The sequence below is a fragment of the Mesocricetus auratus genome, unplaced genomic scaffold (genome assembly GCF_017639785.1).
Source record: "Mesocricetus auratus isolate SY011 unplaced genomic scaffold, BCM_Maur_2.0 Super-Scaffold_100013, whole genome shotgun sequence".
NCBI classification, from domain to species: Eukaryota; Metazoa; Chordata; class Mammalia; order Rodentia; family Cricetidae; genus Mesocricetus; species Mesocricetus auratus.
This window is the reverse complement of record NW_024429196.1, coordinates 68,124,162-68,145,084: the sequence shown is the minus strand read 5'-3', so window position 1 is coordinate 68,145,084 and position 20,923 is coordinate 68,124,162. Positions and strand designations below refer to the sequence as shown.

Genomic DNA, 20,923 nt, shown 5'->3' with positions numbered 1-20,923 from the left:
AAAAATCTCAGCAAATTCATCTAATTTGACTTAAGGCAACTCAACAGATGGGAAATCATTCCTGTTGCTGAGAATCTAGCTAACAACCCAGAACTGGTAAGGTCGTGGATCTTAGAGAACCTTCAACCATCACTTTACTGAGCCAGCATAATTCCCAAGTGCATTCTAAACATGCATCCTCATGCCCACAGGAATGCCGCTTCATCCCTCGTCAGAGAAGCATCCCTTTGGATGTTGACCATCACAGAGCATCACACCTGATCAACATACAGTGAACTAATGGTAGGTTGCCGGGAACAAACAAATAGATCTCCAACACAAGCCAAAGGACCAGGAAGGCTAACATGAGCTCATGTATTCTAGAAATGACAGGGAAACTGCACCCATGATGCCTCACAAATATAGCTGCCTAAACAGGATCTGAACAATGGCAATAGACATGCTATTATGGGAGAGGAAATCTCACGGGGCCCATCCCTGAGCAAATAACTATAATATATAATGACTGCTAAGAGAGGGGAAATTAGTCATGTCCAGGGATGAGTCTCTTACCTGGTTATCCAAAATCAAGTGATCAGCCCTGAAATCATATACATCCAACAACACTAAATGCTGTGATTATATATTTATACATTTATACACATGTATAACAATAACAATTAGAGAAAAAGAGACCGTGAATTTGAAAGGGGATAAAGTGGGTACATATAGGGGATTGGAGGGAGAGCAGGGAAATAGAGGGAGTGACATAATTATACTACTTTTTAATTAATAAACATGACTTTAAAGTGAAATAAAATAAAATTTAAAAGAGAAAAAGATTCGTTGGGGGAGGGTCTAGGCCCTGCCCTGAATGAAATGACAGACTATGGACACCCCCATAGAGGGCCTCACCCTCCCTGGGGAAATGAGGGGATATTGGGGGGGGTGGGAGGGAAAGGGAGAGGGACCTGGAATTGACATGTGAAGCAACCTTGTTTCTAATTTAAATTTAAATTTAAAAATAAAAAAATAAAATACAAAAAAATAGAGAAAAAGATTCCTTAGAGCCATTGTCTTTTTTGTTTGTTTGTTTTCTGTTGTTTTTATTACAATATCTTTTATTTAAAATAGAAGCAATCTTATTTTACATATCAATCCCAGTTCCCTCTCTCTCCCTCCCATCTTCCCATGTCCCCCACTGACCCCCATCCCATCCCTCTTCTGCTCCATAGAAAGGGTGAGACCTTCCATGGGGGATCATCAAAGTCTGTCACATCATTTGGGGCAGAGCCTAGCCCCTCCCCCATGGGTCTAGGCTGAGAGAGTATTCCTCTATGGGGAATGAGCTCCAAAAGTCCATTCACACACTAGAGATAAATACTGCTCCACTATCAGAGGCCTCATAGACTGCCCAGGTCTCCTAACTGACACCCACATTCAAGGGGCCTGCAGAGCCATTGTCTTAAGCAAGTAAAACCAGAGCAAAGCCATCCATTCCTTGGGCTGCAGTAGGACCATTCATAAGGGTTTTTACAGGGTGTAATATGTTTTGAAGTATTTTCTTGTGTATCTATATGTGTGCATATATGTGCCCATATGTATCTGTTGTATATATAGTATGCATGTGTAGATATTATATGTGACATAGCATGCATATATGCATGCATATGTATATAAGTGTATGTTTGTGTGTATATATGTATATATGTATACACACACACACTTGAACAAAATAAGTCATCTATTTCTAATCACAATTTTAATGGGCTCTGTTAGATAACCAACCTTATCTGAAGGTTCTGGTCAAGTCTCATTCAACTTCTGGTGGGTTACTAGGTGATTTGGCCATTTTTACTAAACTTAGATTAAGGAAGAAGAAACAGGTCCAACCTGGAATCAGAGGTGAACCTTTGACTCTTATTCCTGCGAGCCTATTAAATTGCGTTTTCTAGCTTAAAATACAACTTCAAATCGGTATGCTTGGTGGTATTTTTAAAACTAATAAGGTGTCACTAAGGTACAAAAAGCCCAAAATGTTTGTATATTTATTCCTCTAACTTCTCCTTCAACTCAGGGTCTATTAAAAGTCAATAATAGTCCCTTGGAATGGGGGCTTCTTTCTTATAATGGCAACAGAAAACTCATGTAGAAACCTAAACAACCTAGCTGGGGCCGCATCTTTGTCTGGCAACCTGAGTATTCGCTTTTCTGAGCCCTGTTCATAGCATCGCACAAAGGGCTTCTCCACAGCCAGGGATAATAGCTGATTCCAAAATCTGGCACCAACACTTAGAAAGATTAATTACCCTATTAAAATCTTAGACATTACTCACAAAAATCTTTGTATAAACCTTTCAACTCACAACAAATGCAGCCTCCTTGGTGCCTTCAGCTTGTTACACCATGAAGGTCCTCACCCTCCCCTCCCAATCCACCACTGTTTCCGGCATCTTCTGCAATAACCAGATACACTTACACAAAAGTGCCTGCACATTGTCACACCCTCACCGAACAACAGAGAACTGGGACTGCTTCCTGATATGGAGGCCGAAGTGGGAGCATGTTTGGAGCAGACATGGTATAAATCCTCTGCCTGTGAACTGACGGCTCCACAGATAGGGCAGAGGGGCAGACACTCAGGTACATGAAGCCTGCCACTGTGCTGGAAGCAGGGGGTGCCTAAGAAGGTTCCGGTTGCAATCCCTGTGCAAATGATGTCTTGACGACACTAAACACAGGAGGGCAGGTGCTTGGACTTTGATTGTCACACTGACTGTCAACCTATCATACATCGCCGTCTTCCTCAGGGTTGCCTCTGTCTCAAAAACATTGGTTTTGGGGCATAGCTCAGTGTCATGCTTGCTTAGTGTGAACAAGACCTTGAATCCCATCCCCAGCATCACACACACACACACACACACACACACACACACACAAAACAGGTTTTATGTAAATTTTTACAATTTATGTAGTTGAAAATGAAAGTGTTTAAACCTCTGTTGCCTTTATCAATTATATTTCATAATCATGTCATCACATAGCCTGATCAAATGTTGTCTTCTGAAGTAGGCTAGGATGTTGATGATAAGATATTGATGAAGGCTGTTTCTGGGCCTCCTTCCTGTGCCTGGGGACTGCCACTGTGGTTCTCATCACAGCAGAAGACAATGCACCCCAGCATCCTAGTCCATTTCCCTGCCCATGGGACTAGGTAAGTCTGGGCCTGTTTCCAGCCTGCCTTCCTGTGCCCTGTGCACAACCAGATGAGGCCTGGGGACTGTGCACTGCGAATCCCATCCTGATGGGGTCCAGCACGCCCTGAGACTGCCAAGGCCCCAGTACTAGGACCACCTCCATCCATGGGAAGAGGAGAGGCACCAGAATATTGGACCTGCTTGCACCCACTAGAAGGGAACCCTGGTCCTGTACCCACAAAAGAGGAAGAGATTCCTTCTGTACCCACTGGAAGAAGGGATGGGAAGGAGACAATATAAAAACACACTTGGCAACAGAAAAATACAATACGGCACCACTAGAGTCTAGATACTCTGCACCAACAAGACCAGAACATCCTAATGCAGATGAAGCAGAAGAGAATGACCTCAAAAACAACTTCATGAAAATGATATGAGAAAAATCCCTTAAAGAAATGGAAGGAAAAAAAACAAACCAAAATTGTAAGAAATAGAAGAAAAGATAAAGCAAAACTTGCAAAAAAACAATTCAAACAGTGCAAGGGTTGAAAGCTGAAATAGAGACAACAAACAAAACACAGTCTGAAGGAATGCTGGAAATAGAAAAGCTGGGCAAATGGCCAGGTACTACAGATGCAAGCATAACCCAACAGAATACAAGAGATGGAAAAGAGAATCTCAGGTGTTGAAGACACACTAGGAGAAATAGATTCATCAACCAAAGAAAATCTTAAGTTCAACAAATCCCTAACACAAAATATCCAGGAAATATGGGACACCACATGAAAAGACTAAAACTAAGAATAATAGGTATAGAAGAAGGTGAAGAAATCCTCCTTAAAGGAGCAGAAAACATATTCAACAAAACCATAGAAGAAAACTTTCCCAATCTAAAGAAAGACATGCCAATGAAAGTACAAGAAGCTTACAGAACAACAAATAGAGTAGACCACAAAGAAAAAGTCCCCTCACCACATAATAATCAAGACCCAAAACATATAGAATAAAGAAAGAATATTAAGAGCAGATAAGGAATGGTCAAGTAATATATAAAGGCAAACCTATCAGAATCACACCTGACTTCTCCATGGAACCTCTGAAAGCCAGACGGTCCTGGATAGATATTATACCAACACCAAGAGACCACGGATGCCAGCCCAGACTACTATATCCAGCAAAGAATTCAATCAGTATGGATGGAGAAAACAAGATATTCCATTAAAAAAACAGATTTAAACAATATAGATCCACTAACCCAGCCCTACAGAAAGTACTGGAAGGAAAACTGCAACCCAAGGAAGTTAACTACAACCAGAAATACACAGGCAATAGATAGTCCCACTTTACCAACAGTCAAAAGAAAAAAGGGATGGAAATCCACACAGAATTCCACAACCAACAACAATTCCAAAACAAACAAGAATGAGCAATCAATGGTCATTAATATCCCTCAGTATTAATGGCCTTAACTAGCCCATAAAAAGACACAGGCTAACGGAATGGATTCAAAGAGAGAATCCATCTTTTTGCTGCATACAAGAAACACACCTCAACTTCAAAGACAGATGTTACCTCAGAGTTAAGGGTTGGGAAAAAATCTTCCAATCAAATAGACCCAAGAAACAAGCGGGGGTAGCAATTCTAATATCTAACAAATTAGACTATAAACTAAAATCAATCAAAAGAGATGAAGGAAGTTATTTCATACTCGTCATGGGGCAAATCCACCAAGATGAAGTCTCAATTCTGAAAATCAATGTCCCAAACACAAAGGCATCCATGTTTGTAAAAGAAACATTGCTAAAACTCAAATCACACATAAAACCTCACACACAAATACCCCACTCTCACCACTAGACAGGACCACCAGACAGAAACTCAACAAAGGAACAAAGGAACTAATAGAAGTTATGACCCAATTGGGTTTAACAGGCATCTATAGAACATTCCATCCAAACACAAAAGACTATACCTTTCTTCTCAGCACTACATGGAACCTTCTCAAAAACCAAACACATACTTGGCAACCCAGCAAACATCAACAGGTACAAAAAATCGGAATAACTCCATGTATCTTATCAGAACACCACATTTTAAAGTTAGAATTCAAAAACACAAATTGCAGAAACCCTACAAACTCATGGAAATTGAATAATGCGCAATTGCACCATTCCTGGGTCAACGAAGAAATAAAAAAAAATAATTAATTAAAGACTTCCTAGAATTCAATGAGAATGAAGACACAACATACCCAAACTTAGGGGACACTTTGAAAGCAGTGTTAAGAAGAAAGTTCACAGCACTAAGTGCCCACATGAAGAAACTGGAGAATAGTCACACTAGAGAATTTACAGCACAACTGAAAGCTTTAGAACAAAAGAAACAAACTCACCCCAGAGGAGTAGATGCCAGGAAATAATCAAATTGAGGTCTGAAATCAATGAAGTAGAAACTAGGAAAACAATACAAAGAATCAATGTAACAAACAGATGGTTCTTTGAGAAAATCAACAAGATAGACAAACCTTTATCCAAACTTACTAAATGGAAGAGTGTGGATATGCAAATTAACAAAATCAGAAATGAAAATGGACACTGAGGAAATCCAGAGAAACATTAGGTCATATTTTGAAAACCTTTACTCCAAAATATTTGAAATTTTAAAGGAAATGGACAATTTTCAGGAAAGATATCACTTACCAAAATTAAATCAAGAACAGATAAGTAATTTAAATAGATGTGTAACCCCTAATGAAATAGAAGCAGTCATCAAAATTCTCCCAACCAAAAAAAGCCCAGGGACAGATGGCCTCAGTGCAGAATTCTACCAGAAATTCAAAGAACAGCTTATACCAATTCTTCTCAAAGTATTCCACACAATAGAAGCAGAAGAGTCATTGCCAAACTCTTTCTATGAGGCTTCAATAACCTTAATACCCAAGCCACACAAAGACACAACTGAGAAAGAGAACTTCAGACCAATTTTCCTCATGAACATTGATGCAAAAATACTCAATAAAATTCTAGCAAATAGGATACAAGAACACATCAGAAAAATCATCCACCATGATCAAGTAGGCTTCATCCCGGGGATGCAGGAATGGTTCAACATACGAAAATCCATCAATGTAAGCCACCATATAAACAAGATGAGAAGCAAAACTCATATGTACATCTTACTAGATTCTGAAAAGCCTTCAACAAAGTCCAACACCCCTTCATGATAAAGGTCTTGGAAAGATCAGGGATAACAGGAACATATCTAAACATAATAAAAGCTATATACAGCAAACCAGCAGCCAACATCAAACTAAATGGAGAGAAACTCAATGTGATTCCTCTAAAATCAGGAACAAGACAAGGCTATCCTCTCTCTTCATACCTCTTCAGTACTGTACTTGAAGTTCTAGCTAGAGCAGTAAGACAACAAAAAGAGATCAAGGGGATATAAATTGGAAAAGAAGTCAAACTTTCACTATTTGCACAGGATATAATAGTTACATAAGTGACCTGAGGAATTCTACCAGGAACTCCTACAGCTGTTAAACTCCTTCAGCAAAGTGACAGTAGCCATACTATACACAGATGATAAAAGTTCTGAGAAAGAAATCAGAGAAACATCACCCTTTACAATTACCACAAACATAAATACCTTAGAAAACACTAACCAAACAAATGAAAGACCTAATCGCAAGAACTTTGAGTCTTTAGAGAAATAAATTAAAGAAGATACCAGAAAATGGAAAGATCTCCATGCTTTTGGATAGGTAGAATCACCGTAGTAAAAATGGCAATCTTGCCAAAAGCAATCTACAGATTCAATGCATTCCCCCATCAAAATCCCAGCACAATTTTTCACAGAGCATGAAAGAACAATAATCAACTTTATATGGAAAAACAAAATACCTAGGTTAGCCAAAACAACCTGTTCAACAAAGCAATGTCCAGAGGCATCACCATCCCTGACTTCGAGCTCTATTATAGAGCTATAGTCCTGAAAACAGCTTCGTATTGGCACTAAAATAGACAGGTAGACCAATGGAATCAAATTGAAAACCCTGATATTAACCCACACATGTATGAATGCCTGATTTTTGACAAAGCAGATAAAGTATACAATGGAAAAAAAGAAAGCATCTTCAACAAATGGTGCTGGCATAACTGGATGCTGATGTGTAGAAGGCTGCAGATAGATCCATGTCTATTGCCATGCACAAAACTTAAGTCCAAATGGATCAGAGACCTCAACATAAATCCAGCCACACTGAGCCTCTTAGAAGAGTAAGTGGGAGGTACCCTTGAATGAACTGGTCTAGGAGACAACTTCCTGAACATAACACCATTAGTGCAGACACTGAGATCAACAATTAATAAGTGGGACCTCCTGAAACTGAGAAGCATCTGTAAGGCAAAGGACACAGTCAACAAGACAAAAAGGCAGCCTACAGAATGGGAAAATATATTCACTAACCCCACATCTGACAGAGGGCTGATCTCCAAAATTTACAAAGAACTCAAGAAACAAGTCTCCAAAACACCAAAGGATCCAATTAAAAAGTGGGATACAGAACTAGATAGATAATTCTCAATAGAGGAGTCTAAACTGGCTAAGAGACACTTAAGAAAGTTCTCAACCTCCTTAGTCATTAGGGAAATGCAAATCAAAACAACTCTGAGATACCATCTTGCTCCTGTCAGAATGGCTAAAATCAAAAACTCCAATAACAGTTTATGCTGGAGAGGATGTGGAGAAAGGGAAACGTTCCTCCACTGCTGGTGAGAGTGCCAATTTACACAGCCACTTTGGAAATCAGTATGGGGATTCCTCAGGAAAATGGGAATCAATCACAAGACCCAGCAATTCCACTCTTAGGCATATACCCAAAAGATGCACATTCATCCAATAAGGATGTCTGTTCCACTATGTTCATAGCAGCATTATTTGTAATAGTCAGAACCTAGAAGCAACCTAATGCTCCTCAACTGAAGAGTGGATAAAGAAAATGTGGTACATTTACACAATGGAGTATTACTCAGCAGAAAAAAAAACAATGGAATTTTGAAATTTGCAGACAAATGGGTGACACTAGAAGAAACCATCCTGAGTGTGGTAACTCAGTTACAAAAAGACAGGCATGGTATGAAATCACTCATATATGGATTTTGACATGGATCAGGGGAGTGCCAGCCAACTATCGCACCGCCAGAGAGTCTTAGAAACATGGAGGACCCTAAGAGAGATATGCATGGTACCCCAGAGAAGGGGAATGGGAGAGGATCTCCTGAGTGGATTGGGAGCATGGGGGAAGGGAGAGAGAGCTGGGGAAAGGTGGGGAGAAGAGGGGGAGAGAGGAGGACATGGGGAAGCAGGAAGGTTGAGTCAGGGGAAAAATAGAGGAGATCAGGATGAGAGATCGCATAATAGAGGGAGCCATTATAGGTTTGAGGACAGATCTGGCACTAATGAGTTTTCCAGAGATCTACAAGGATGACACCAACTGGCAATCTAAGCAATAGTGGAGAGGCTACCTTAAATGCCCTTCCCCAGTAATGAGTTTGACAACTATCTTATATGCCATCCTAGAGTGTTCATCCAGTGTCTGATGGAAGCAGAGGCAGACACCCACAGCTAAACACTGAAATGAACTCCTGGAACCCAGTTGCAGAGAAGGAGGAGTGATGAGCAAAGGGGTCAAGTCTGGGCTGGTGAAACCCACAGAGACAGCTGACCTGAACAAGGGGGAGCTCTTGAACCCCAGACTGATGGGTGAGAGGCCAGCATGAGACTGATCCAGACCTCCTAAATTTTGGTGTCAGCAAGGAGGCCTTGGCAATCTATGGAGCCTTGGGTAGTAGATCAGTATTTATTCCTGGCATACAAATGGACTTTGGGAGCCCATCCCACATCAAGGGATGCTCTCTCAGCCTGGACACATGGGGGAGAGCCTAGGCCCTGCCCTGGATGAAATGACAGACTCTGGAGATTCCCCCATAGAGGGCCTCACCCTCCTTGGGGAGCAGAGTGGGGATTGGGTGGGGGATTAGGGAGTTGGGGGAAGGAGGAGAGAGAGAGGGAGCTGGGATTGACATGTGAAGCAAGCTTGTTTCTAATTTAATTTTTTTAAAAAAGATACTGATGAAGATGATGGTCCACAGAATGACACTCTGGTCCATCACTCACCCAGTACATGAACCCAGGCTAGTTAAGTTTAACCTCTCATGCCCCATCTGGAAGCTGGAAACGTTCATAACAGAAAAATGCCCAAGGGTGTGATGAGACTAAATGAGGAAAGTCCTGGCATGGTGCCTAGAAAATAGTCAGTACCTAGCTCAGGGTGCTCAGAAAATGTTAGCCAAAGAGATCACCACGGTGAGTGAAAGCAGGAAGAGAAAAGGCTGCTGTCCTAACTAGTCACTCGACTTCAGACTAGCAAGTAGGTCAGCTTTCTTCTTACAAACTTAATGACAAGGGCATACAAAGATTCTAACACATAATTTTGCTCACAAATTTGGCAGAATCAGAAGATGAAGAACTGCATTTCATGTATCTTTTTATCCCTACAGCCCAACAGCTGGTTTACAATATCTAGTCCTTTTGATAGGGTATCCTGGCTCTAGTTTTATCTAAGATATCAAATAACCAGAAAAAGAAAAAAGACTTTCCTATTTAAACACACACACACACACACACACACACACACACACACATACCAGAATCAGTACTTCCAGCAAAAGGGTTCCCTGCTGTCATCACACACATGTGGGCGTTTGATTCCTGAAGAACGTGGAAGCTGGAGAGCCTTGGTTCCCAAGCAGATCCCTGTAGACCTGACATCCCCACAAAATGTTTCTCTCTGGGTATGACTCAGATTCAGGATGTGCTTTATGCTATTCAAAGGGAACAAATTTAGTCCATTCCGATGTGTATAAGACTCCTGAGAGAAGACATTGCCAGGGGACTCAAATGAGCCCTGATGGAAGGAACAGAAGATTTTAAACTTCTCCCTTCAGGACCTGCTCAGTGCTGTCACTGTACTGTCTGTCTCCAAACTTCACAGATCGAAACGTGATCTCCAGTGTGGTTGTGGTAAGGGGTGGGAGCTTTATGATTTAACTAGATTATGAGAAGCTCTAATGAAAGGTATTAGTGTCTTGTAAAATGAGGTCTGAGAGAGCTTGTTTTTCCCTTCTCCTATTCAAAGACACTAGAAAGTGCTAGATGTGAGGCTGAGAAAGACCCCTCACCTGATACCAAGCCTGCTCACACATGATCTCAGGCTTTGTAGCCTCTAGAATTGTGAGGGGTATGTTTCTGTGGTTTATAATGTCCAGTCTAAGGTTTGGAGAGGTTGTTGTTGTTGTTTTGTTTGTTTTGGTTTGGGGGTTGTTGTTGTTTGGTTTTGTTGTTGGTTTGGTTTTTCAAGACAGGGTTTCTCTGTGTAGCTTTGGAGCCTGTCTTGGAACTTGTTCTGTTAGGCCAGGCTGGCCTCAAACTCACAGAAATCCACCTGCCTCTGCTTCCTGAGTGCTGGGATTAAAGGTGTGTGCCGCTGCCCCACCACCACCACCACCACCAGCACCCAGCAAGCCTAAGGTTTGTTTTATAGCAAACAAAGCAGGTACAGGCCGGGACTTGCTCCAGCACACGCTGCATCCGTTCTTTGATGTTTCTGCCCTTTAGTCTCAGATGAGCAGAAACAGTTCACTGGAAACTAGGATGGCAGGAATGAGAGCTGGGGGGAGGGGGAAGGCTCCAAAACCAGAGGGAAAAAATCAAGCCCCAGCAGAAGACAATTTGGTGTCCAAACCCTCAAAATGCACACTATTCCCTCAAAGTAATACTTTTATACAAATAGGCTTGAATTCCCATTTTAATTCTGAGATATATATATAAAAAAAACATGTTTCCATGAACCCAGTTCCAAGGTGGCCTGTTTCTGGTCAAAACTATCTGATTAAAACATCAATAGAACACACAACAGAAGCCAGGGAAGGCTGTGGTCCACAGAGTATTATTCTAAATAGATTTGCTTTCAACTCACAGGATAGAAACCAGTCCTGTTCTTGCAAAGCAATCTGCTTTAAGGACCTCAAAAATCTATCCTTAGTATCATCTAACATCTCAGAGCTGTAAGGCAAAATGGCCGTCGCTATCTGAAACCAAATACAGTCAAGTTTTCCCAAAAAGCAAGTCTGGGCATTATCAGGGAGAAAGAATTTTGAACATTCAGACTTCCCCATGACTGGGTTTCCTTTCCTTCTCATGACCTCCATTTAAGTCTAAGAATCATGGCAGGAGAGGAACGTTCTCCAATGCTCCTATTTACTTGGTTTCTGCTTTTTATTTTCTTCTGGTAGCAGAAAGCAGTCTTGAACTGAAATAAACATTTGGCAAGGAAGAAGTGTCATTTAATCTATTTAGGCATAGTAGCTATGTCCTTCATCAAATAAAGAAGAATTCAAAATGGGCTTGGTATAAACCATCAGCAATCTATAATAAGGGACTGCATTGGACACTGTTGGAGCACAGTGGAGAAAAATCAAAGTTGTGCCCCAAACATTTAACACTTTATATGTATATAGAGTCTATGAAGAACTGTAATTTTATGGTAAGCACTTTGTGAAGAACCTCAGTTTATATTATTCTCATAGATGCCATTGCAAACTCTCTACTGGCAATTTAATTCATTTATCAAGTCATTCATTTGATTTTACTAATTAGAGATCTGTCATGTGCAAAACACTGTATAATCTTTATTATTACATATCATAGATATATTTTTCTGTTGAAATTTGGCTTTTTGTGTGGAAACTTAAGCCCAATCATTGTTACCGCGCTGTGCTTTTTGATAGCCAGGTAAGAAAGTGACAATGAAAAACCACAAGTAGATGGTTACAGTAGTGACAATCCCCAGTGAAACACTTCTCCTGACACACACACTACTACAGGCTTCTCCCACGGACAGCCTGGATTTGGTCATGTGATTTGCTTTGGCCAATGGGATGTCAATAGGTGTTTCACAATTAGTAGCTCAGTAAGTATCCATATATGACAACTCCATCTTTGAGAAAATCGGTCTTGAGGTCACTCTGAAGTCCAGACTGAAAGACCGCATAGAAACAGAGGTCCAACCGTGCAGCCATCCCAGTTGGGCAAAGCCTCAAGCAAAGCCTCCGGCTGACTCTTCATTTAGCACACACCCATCTGTACAAGACCTGCAGAGATCAGCCAAATGCTGGATTCCTACAGACTTGTTGCAAATAAGTCACAGCCATTTCAAGCCAGTACACTTTGGAATGATTTGGTTCATAACAAGAGATCCCTAGGCAGTGACTATAGTGACCAGTGACATTAAAACTGGGCAGGAAACACAGGCTTCAGGCCTGAACTCTGGTCTCCAGACACGTTTAACTGACATAATGGCCGTATGATTTAATCAGATCTCTTACCAATATTCAAATGGGAAACCCTCCAGGGAGAAATTAAACTACCCCGACTTTAAAGAAAGCTCTCTTATCTCCGTTGGCTTTCTGAACACATCCCAGAGCAACAATATTGAATCTACAAAAATCAACCTCTAACCCATCCACTCACCTCTAAACCATTAAATCACAAACATGTAAGAAGAGAAGGGACCACAGAGAACTTATAATAAACAGGTGAGAAATCGGTTTTATTTTCTTTGCCAACACTAACCAGCTGATGGTGACATCCTGGCCTGCAGTGTTGAGCCAAATGACAAATAGCAGGGAAATGTGCTGATATCTATGCCTTCCCTGGTCACAGGAGGGAGGTTAGCAGCTAGCTCACACTTGCCAACCTAGATCTTATTCTATAATTTCCTTGTAAAGAGGAAGAAAGAAAATTGAGACTGATGGGCAAAATACTTTTCCAAAATTGAGTTGCTATGGATATTAGGGCTTTCACCTTGAGATCTAGTGGCCAGCATTTGTCATTGACTTCCCTAATTACTTATAGATAGGAAGGGTTATGCACAATGGGCACTGAGGGAAACTCTTTGATTTGACAAGTCAATCTTCAAAGCTTTGAAATCTCTATTATAATACTGATATTACTTTAGACTAATAACGCTGACACAGATGGACTCAATAGCTCTTCCAAAGCACCAGCCAGGATCCTAAGTAGAACTTACATAATTATTCAATCTTCCAAACATTGTTATTTTAAGAAACTAAAATTTGGGAATTTAGATTGATTTACTAAGACTCTAATGCAGAGCCTTTAGAAACAGGTTTGGATGTAGACTAGATGCAGAGCCCATACCTCTAAGTATTCCTCCAAACTGTTTCCTAATCTAAGCTTCAGGGCAGAAGATTCCTCTGTATAGTTCATGTAAACACTAGGGAATCTATTCAGACATGACCATGGAGGCCACCATAAGAGCATCCCCTTGTGTAAGTCTCTTCCCTTCCTGTGCTTACTAGATGTGGTTTTTACACACCATTGTCTCCCAAGTGGACATCTTTGTGATGTTTGTCAGCCCTTGGAAATCACTCCTACTGCATGAATCCCCTCTCTTTTTCAAATTTTTTTAAGACAGGGTTTCTCTGTGTAGCCCTGGATGCCCTAGAATTCTCTCTGTAGACCAGACTGGCCTTGAACTCACAGAGATCTGCCTGCCTCTGCCTTCCAAGTGCTGGGATTAAAGGTGTGTGCCACCACCCGGCTCATGCATCACCTCTTGACCTTCCCAGGGCTGACAGGCTGGAACACAGCGTAATTCTGGGTCCACATCTCCATCTCCTCCCACTCTTTCAAGAAGATGGCGGGTGGCCTTGCTTTGGAGTCCCTGCATCCACTTTTGCTTCTCTCTGTGGGAAGCAGGAGTGCAGAGTGAACATGGGGGATCTCATGAAACAAAACAAAGCAGTCATTATAAGAGAAAGCACCTGATGACTTCAAAACCAACCCAGTGGTTACCAAAACCCACTCCCTCAACAACAGCGTGAAAAACAAGGTGTTGGGTAATAAGGAAAAATGATGACTGGGGCCCTCCTCATTCACTGCAGATCACAAACTAGGACAGAAAACCCACACCTTAGGAGACAGTCTGGAAACAATTTGTCAGATAAAGAGCTAGGGACATTCACGAAGTACCACTTCGGAAGGCTGTCTATATTATCTTGTGGGGACACACACACACACATACACAGGACACCTCAAGCCAGGGCAGGTCAGAGGCCATTTCCAGACACTGCTTCTCCATCAGCCTCTCTGTCCTTCCCTTTGGGCACAGCCCAGATGCTAAGCAGCATGTTAGAGCCCCCTGAAGAGATGGTTGCTTCAGGGTCACCTCCATCTTGCTGCTGCTGCTGCTGCTCCATGAGGGCCTCTCCCATCTTAAGTCTGAGCTGCTCTCCACCAGGTCGGACTCCCGCCAACACCTCAGAGTCAGGGAGGATCTACTTCTGGCCGTACAGAACTTGCTAAGGACCCTTAGTGAGTGGCTCAACCTTCCTCAGTCTCTGGTCTTTATTCAATGAACATAATGTCCATTTCAGTGGTTGTTTTAAAGACTCAATGAGGCAATAACCTTTTTTAACAAGTCAAATAAATAGAGAATGCCAATAAATGTTAGTGCCCTGTGTTCCTTGGTCTGTAACCATAATCTCTTTTGTCTACTGGGGTTCCCATGGATCGTGAGCAACAAGGGCCGTCTAGGGCTGAGCATCCTGCTCAGGACACTGGTCCTCATCTTTCCCCCTTTAGCCTGTATCACCAGCAACAGCACTCCCATGCTGGGTCCCAGAAACCTGTAATGTTCAAAAATGATTCCTCAACACTTCATCTTGGCTAGCTTCATCCTGATTGGCACTTAGTGTCATGCACTCAGACAGCAAGACTCCTGCTGTTAAAGTCTTCATTCTATGTGTTCTCCTCCTCCCCCAAATATAAACATGCAAACACAGCCATGCTGAAAACCTAAATTACTAAGAGATAGCATTTTGTGTGACATGACAGAAAATAATGTGGGATGCCTGCCTGTATACTGAGAACATGTTTTATTACCATTAGTTAATAAAGAAGCAGCTTTGGCCTATGGCAGGGCAGAATACAGCTAGGAGGGAAGTCCAAGCAGAGAGACAAGGAGAAAGAAAGAAGAATTAAAGAGATGCCAATCTAGTAAGATGCCAGAGCATTACCTGTAAGCCACAGGGCACATGGCGATACAAAGATTATTAGAGATGGGTTCATTTATAGGTAGAGCTAGCCAGTAAGAAGCATGAGTCATCGTCCAAGCAATTATAATTAATATTGAGCTTCTGAATGATTATTTTACTTTATAGGTGGCTATGGTGACCAGAAGGTGGGAGAGGAACCATTTCAGTGGGACCGGGCAGGACAGAGAAAAGTTTCCAGCAACAGAAAACTTTTGTCATTATCCTTTTTTGGTGGCATCATTTTTTTAATCCATCCTAGCTTGGAAAGATGAGTTTAAGCACTAAATAAATAGAAACTCATAGATAACAGGTGACAATGAACACAGATCCCCAGTCAGTTACTTTACAGAAATAATATTTTTAAATTCTCATCACACCAAGTTAATCACTATTACCTATGACAATGGTGAAGTGGAGGCCCAACGTGGAAATTAGCTCACCCAAGGCTGCACAACTACAAATTTTGACATGAGGCCTGAAACTACAGATCCCAAAAGTCAAGCTTAATCACGGGCTACATCACACTGTCCTCCTGGTGTTATCATCCTAGAGCAAATTTGTCTTTCCAACAAATGTATATTGATCCGACACTGTATGCTGGCACTGCCTTCCTACAGCTGCAATACTGAATGAGCTCTGTATTTGGGAGTTTATCTCTTGTTTGTTTATAAAGACTTTTAAAACAAGCCTATCTATGATAGAATTCGTGCGGTGATAAGTGCAATGATGATACATTGCACTTATCACCACGCGAATGCTCCATAGAAAGGAAAGAGGTGATTGTTTAACTCAATTCTGGGCCTTGAGTTGGGATGTGTACTGTTATCCCCGTGCAATAGATCATTAGGAGAGAATCTGGAAAGTTAAATGTCTTCCCAACACCCCACAGCAGGTAAGAAATAAAGTACAGGCTTCAACAGAATTTACTGAGTGTGTGTGTGTGTGTGTGAGAGAGAGAGAGAGAGAGAGAGAGAGAGAGAGATTTAGTTTGTCCAGTAATAGTCCAACCCAAAATATGCATCCAGAAATGCTGTTTTTAAACACAGATAACCTCTGTGTAGTCATTTTTCCTTGTTGGTCCCAATACAAATGATTATCATCTAATACAAAGGAAAAAAACATATCTGAAAAAAAAGAAAATCCTCTGAGCTCATGAATTAGAAACTGAATTATTGTTCAAAGAGGAGTCTTTCTCTTACCCCACGTTTAAATACAGTGATTGACAGCAGCGAGTTCAGATGTGTTTCATTGCCATAGTCATGGATTTGGCTTTTACAATTAGAAATATCTCTGATCCAACCCTTCAATTACTAAGGGAAAGCATGAGCCAAAAAATCACTACTAACCACATTGACATACTCTCCAACCCTGCTTTCCCATTTGTTTGGGTAATAAACAAATGAAATTTTGGTGACAAATTGATTTCTCACTCCTCTGCCATGAGACTGGGTTTTGTAACAGGCTGAAACTGCTGTTATGTGGCTTTGAATTGACAAATATTAATTCAGCTTAAATTCTCCAAGGACTTTTTGAAAAACATTACCCAATGGGGGGAAATAAACCCCATCCATGTAACTGATTAAATGTCTTTGTGTTTATTTCCTTTTCTTAATATTGGCAGAAGAACAGATAACTGAAAATGTCATGCCTCAACATACTGTATCACTTAAAACCCTTACAGAAATTGTACTTGACAAGGGTTCAAACTCTGGACCAAGCTTCTCCTGAGATGGGCATTTGGGTAGCTAAAATTCCAATAACAAATTAATCGAAGTGTATTGACTATGTGAAAGTGTGGGTGACACCTGGGATAATGCTAACCCTAGAAATTCTGATCAAATTGGTTCAAACCTCATTCTAGGAGCTGCAAGACGGCCCAGGGTGTAGAGCACTTGCTGTGCAAGCATAAGTGTCTGAGTTCAGATCCCCAGAGCCCACAGTAAAACTAGTTATAGGTATGTGCTAGCACTGGTGATTGAAGGCAGAGTCAGGCAGACCTCAGGGCTCACTGGCCAGGCGCACTAGCTGACCCAGTGACTTCAGTGGGAGGCGCTGCTTGAAACCTAAGGTGGAGAACAATAGATGACACCCAACATCAACCTGGTCTCCATATGCTCACACACCACACACACACTCTCTCTCTCTCTCTCTCTCTCTCTCTCTCTCTCTCTCTCTCTCTCTCTCTCTCTCTCGGAGAGACAGAGACAAACAGGCAGACAGGCAGACCTAGAGACAGACAGACGATAGGGATAGAGACGAAGAGAGAAGAGAGACAGAGATGCAGAGACCTTATTCTAGCTCCATTGGGTAGTCCAGCATGCTGTTCCATATCGCTGGGGATTTGCCAATGGCTCATGTCTTATCTTGACATCTGTGGCTCTGGTTCTCCATAAAAATCCCTGTGTCTCCTCTTGTGGGTCCCTCCTCCAATCTCACAATACAGGCACATTCCTGACCCAGAGCCTGACTCTGAAATTAATTAACTTTGTCATCATGTGTAACTGAGCTGTTTACATCCAATGCCATATCAGGAACCCTCTTCATAACTATTCTTATAAAAACTGCACATATTGGTTATAGAAAACGTTTGTCAAAAAAGAAATCTCACCTAGAGCCACACTTTCAACATGTGAACATGTGCTTACTAGTTAATGGTTTAGCTCATTCTCTGTAGGGTTCATTATTTCTCTGCATATTTCTACAGATATGAGGCCATCACCATATGTAGTCTTGAGTTCTCATCTTGATACTTCATATCACATATGGTGCATCCTCAAGTGTGATTAGTAATGTCTACATAGTAATCTATGTGCATGCTACCTGACATAACCATCTACTGTTTAGTGCTTAAAAATTTACAAATACCAAGTTAACCCTGAGTCAGCTGATCATCTCTGACAAAAAAGTGTATAGATGTGTTGAAAAGATGCACAAATAGCAAACAAGAGACAACATAGGATGTAATCACATGATTTTTCAGATAGAGCCATGCTTTGTTTAGTGGTAGATATACATTCTGTAACGTTCAGCATTAGGCAATCTCACCTTCTAGCAAAGAAAATAATCTTAGATGACATGAGTTAAGCACTCAGTATGGTCTCTTGATGCAGTTAAGGGATATGGTAAGGGCTGGGGTGACAGCTGTGTTTGCCTTATAATTGTGAAGAGCCTGGCTTCAGTCATAAGAACCCACACTTATAAAGGTGTGCAGTTCAGTGCCTTGTACTTGTAAGCCAAGCACTGGGGGAGTAGAGACTCCTGGGGCCCATTGGCCTGCCAATTCAACCCAACCTAGTGATAGAAGTGACCTCTAAATCTAAAAACTAATAATAAAAACTAGATGTCACCTGAGAATAACACTTGAGGCTGCCCTGTGGTCTTCAATGTACATATGTGTATATGCATGCTTGTATACACACACATATACATGTGAGCACATGCACAGAGAGAGACACACACCCACACATACACACTAAAAGAAAAGGAGCAAGCACAAACCCCTGATGCTGCCATTGAAAAAGTGGGTTCACTGCTTTACAGTCAACTTTTTATATGCAAAGCAAGACACTCTAAAAACAAATGTTAGCATGTAGAGTGTGGTGTAATAATTACAGAAACCAGTAACATCTATCACCATTTCCATGTTTTGTGTGCTGTCTATAGTTACACAAGTTTTATTTGTATGTGCCTGACCACACAGCAGTGGTGGCCAGCAGCATCACCAAAAACACATGTGGAATGTGTTATAATGACTGACATCACAAGTGATAGGAATTTTTTGGCCTCGTTATAAACTTATGGGACCACCATACATTCTGTCACTGACTGAAACATTATCACGTGCCATGAGACTGTGATTTACATAGCCTAAATGGAAAACAGTTTTGAAATGACTGAGCAAGACTTAAAAAAATAAAAATAAAATAAAATCAACCCATATGTAAAGCTGGGGAGCAGGATGGTATTCGGCTCTACCAAATACTGGAACCATAGAGGTCACGGGTGAAGATGGAAGATCCTAAGACCAGAGAAAGCTAGACAGTGTTCTTTCTGATGGTGACAGTTAACATTCCACATTATCTCCATATAGGTAGACCTATTGGAAATGCTGTAAATGATTCCATGTGCAAATTCAGAGTTCTGGCAGGTGAATGCTAACTACGAGCTATGTGATGTAAATGATGTCCTTTACTCCACTAATTAATCTTGCCTCCCAAATACATGGTTCTAATTACTGTTTCTGAACTATATTCATTAAAGTACCAGAGACCCCTTGTTTTCTTGTCTTCCTGAGATTTTTCAGATCAGAGTAACACCTGAGAGAAAAACCTGCTGCCACACACATCACTTGTGTCTTAGTTAGAGTTTCTATTGTTGTGAAGAGACTCCAAGACCAAGGCAACTCTTAAAAAGGAAAACATTTAATTGGGACTGGCTTACAGTTTCAGAAGTCTAGTCCATTATCATCATGGCAGGATATGGCAGCATGCAGGCCAACATGGTGCTGGAAAAAGAGTTGAGAGTCCTACATCTGGATCCGCAGGCAGCAGAACCAACTGTGTCACTGGGCATAGCTTGCATAGGAGATCTCAAAGCCAAACACCACAGTAACACACTTCTTCCAACAAGTTCACACCTACTCCAACAAGGCCATATCTCCTAATAGTGTCACTCCCTTTGGGGGCCATTTTATTTCAAATGACCATAACATGTTTCCATGAAGCAGTGTCCACTTTACCCAGTACAACATCATGCTAATGAGTTTGTGGATTTCAAAGCCAGAACTAACATAAAATTATCATTCTACCACTTTCTAAATCCCAGTCTGATATTCCTGTGCAAACTCTGGGTTCCCTTATGGCTACTGGGGACATTAAGGGCCATAGACTAGCACTCCTAGAATGGTAGAGAAGAAACTCAAGCCCAATTTTGTTTCAAACACCACCCAAATTCTAAACTAGAACTTTAGCAAAACTGAAATGTACACGTCTCAGCCTGGTATCGTCACCACACTCAATACTGTCCTACTGTCTTGTGAAGCAGCCAGAAAGGATGTATAATCTAGAGCTGACCCTGGGATCCTGAAGGACTTAGAAGAGAATATCTGGCTTACCATAAGATTTCACATACAACATTGTGTGGTGCACTGGAACAAGACACTCACTGAAGCTGGTGTGGGGCTAAATAAAGAGGAATAAGAGCCAGGAAAGTCTGAGTCTACAAGTCTCTCCACTAGTGTGCCTACCCTGAGCAGCAGCATGGTAAGTCAGCTTTGTACAGCTCTCCACTATGTCAGAACTAGTCCCTAAACTCCCAAGAGGACTGTGGTCAGCCAATAAATCTGCTATGTTACTTCTTCCAGAAGTCTCCTTAGTATCCAGAAGTCAGAAAGCCACCAAAGGACTTCAAGAGAATACAATGGCTGCCTCATCAGGAGTGCCTGTCATTGACCAATCCCGGCGGCATCTTCCTGAGAACCAATCATAAAACAGACAAATCAAAGTAGCCATTCATCCTTCTCCAGCCTCTTCCAACTCCCACCCAGTTTACTCCATTTCCACCATT

General features: G+C 41.4%; 1 long non-coding RNA gene across 1 annotated transcript in view; it reads right to left on the bottom strand.

The window, feature by feature from the left end:
* Window positions 1–20,923, bottom strand: part of LOC110340215 — a 436,963-nt gene that overhangs the window by 368,591 nt on the left and 47,449 nt on the right. The window contains exon 2 of the long non-coding RNA XR_005880918.1: window positions 13,876–14,008. This is a non-coding gene — a long non-coding RNA (uncharacterized LOC110340215). The remainder of the gene's footprint in view (window positions 1–13,875; window positions 14,009–20,923) is intronic.